Genomic DNA, 2500 nt, shown 5'->3' on the forward strand with positions numbered 1-2500 from the left:
TTACATACAGATGCAGATTGGTCATGTGACTTACAGTTCTTCTAATCGCTCTGTGTGTCTGTTTGTTCAGGTCAGTGTTGGTGTGTTGATGAAGACGGAGAGTACATCCCCGACTCTCTGACCAGCCGCTCACTCCACCTGCCACGATGTGAGACATGTGACACACACACACACACACACACACACACACACACACACACACACACACACACACACACACACACACACACACACACAGCCAGACAGCCTGTTCCTGGATCAGTTCATCAGATAAAACTGTTCAGGTCCACACACACAGATCATCTCTATGATTTGAGGCACAATGAGAAGGATTTCCTAAAAATCTAGGACGTGTTGGGACGTTTCTGGGCGTCAACCTTCACATAAACGACCAGGTGTTCAGGAGCTGTGAATGTATATTAAAAAGAGATTTCGAACTTCTTGTTTTTCTGCTCAAGAAAGACTATTTATTTACATAGAAGAATAAGAAAGAAATGTTGATTATTTTCTTCATTAATTGTCTTTGTTTCTCACAAACGAATCAAAAGAACCAATAAGAGACTTGATTAAATTATTAGTATCGCTAAAATCCTAACGGTACCCATCCCTACTATCTCCTCCTGTTTGCCTGTTTGATCCCTGATAAAACTATTACTACTGTATATGTATATAAATATATATATATATATATATATATATATATAAATATATATATATATATTTATATATATATATATATTTATATATTTATTACATATATGTGTGTGTGTGTTCTCCTGCAGGTCTGACTCGCTGTCAGAGGGCTCGGGCTCACACGCTGCTCTCTGGTTGGATGAAAGGCTCTGACATCATCACCACTTCACCTTACAGACCAGAGTGTGACGAGGTAGGAGCGCACACACACACAAATACACACACACACACACACACACACACACACACACTAGGGGATGGCAATATGGCTGACATTTTCTATCATAAATTTTGTTTCATTTCCATTTAAAGTATAAACGTATATAAACCAATTTGGAACTGCCTTGTGTATGAATTGTGCACTATAAATCGTGTGTGTGTGTGTGTGTGTGTGTGTGTGTGTGTGTGTGTGTGTGTGTGTGTGTGTGTGTGTGTGTGTGTGTGTGTGTGTGTGTGTGTTTCAGGACGGTGCTTTCTCGGTGCTGCAGACCGGTGACGCTGCAGGCTGGTGTGTGAACCGTTTGACTGGAGAGACGATACAGACGCGACACCGAGCCCTGCAGGACAACTGACATGTACTAACACACACACACACACACACACACACACACACACACACACACACGCACACACTCAGCTGTCAGTGATGTGTTCACTGTCACACATCTGTAAACATGTAAAATGTGTATGTGGTGCGTTCAGGTCCCAGTTGGTGTGATCTTCGGGGCTTCCAGTGTCGCCCCGACGGCTCCTTCATCCCACTGCAGTGTGACGTCACTTCCTGTTGGTGTGTCTCCGAGGACGGGCAGGAAGTGGACGGGACCCGTACGCCCCGACAGACGGGCCGGGCGCATTCATGTGATCGTGAGTAAAAACAGTCACTGTGCTCTAGTGGACATTGGAGGAACTATAGCTTACACTACATTACATTACATTACAGTCATGTAGCAGAGGCTTTTCTCCAAAGCGACTTACAGTCAGTAGTATATTACATATCATTCACCCATTCACACACTGATGACAGGCTACCATCAAGGTGCCACCATCAGACTCTAACTAACATTCATCATCCAGTCCACACCGATGGCCTTCAGGAGCAACTTGGGGTTAAGTGTCTTGCCCAAGGACACATCGACTGCCGAAGCCGGGTATCGAACCACCGACCCTCTGATTGGAGAACTACCTTGCTCTCCACTACGCCACAGCCGCCCTGCATAGCTCATTGGTTGGTCGTTCTCCTCTTCAGGTCCTCTCTGTCCCGACTCCGCCGTTACCCATGGTGCACTGGTGTGCCGCCCGGCAGCTGATGATGTGCAGAGCTGTGACCTCGTCTGTCACCGTGGTTACCAGAACTCACTTCCTGTCGGCAGCTTCCTGTGCCGGACTGAGAGCCGGCGATGGGACGGAGACAACAAACCGCTGAGTGGAGCCTGTCAGAGTGAGAGCCGCCATCTTTACAGGAACACACCGCTGTTTAAACAGCTCAGCTCACTATGTTCATACTGAACATTTTAATTATTATATTTATTATTATAAAACTTAACATCCAGAGAAAATCCATCACAGTCAGTGTTAACTAAACCTGTTTACCATTAGTTATTACCATCAAGTAATTTAGTTATTAGCAGTTATTTTAATCAAAAATGAATAAAACACTGTTGTAACTTTAAAGATGCATCGATGTAAAGAATATAGTTAATAGATAAAATAATGCCAGATGTCTGACTGACCTGCACGCTGCATATTTACACTGGTGATACACTTTTTGACATATATATATATATATATTTGTTATTTTTCACACTAG

The 2500-nt window shown here is 43.8% G+C and overlaps 1 pseudogene; it reads left to right on the top strand.

Annotated features, from left to right (window-relative positions):
- LOC129110043 (thyroglobulin-like) overlaps nucleotides 1-2500 on the top strand; it is a 17358-nt pseudogene that overhangs the window by 541 nt on the left and 14317 nt on the right.

This window comes from Anoplopoma fimbria, chromosome 20 (assembly GCF_027596085.1).
Source record: "Anoplopoma fimbria isolate UVic2021 breed Golden Eagle Sablefish chromosome 20, Afim_UVic_2022, whole genome shotgun sequence".
NCBI classification, from domain to species: Eukaryota; Metazoa; Chordata; class Actinopteri; order Perciformes; family Anoplopomatidae; genus Anoplopoma; species Anoplopoma fimbria.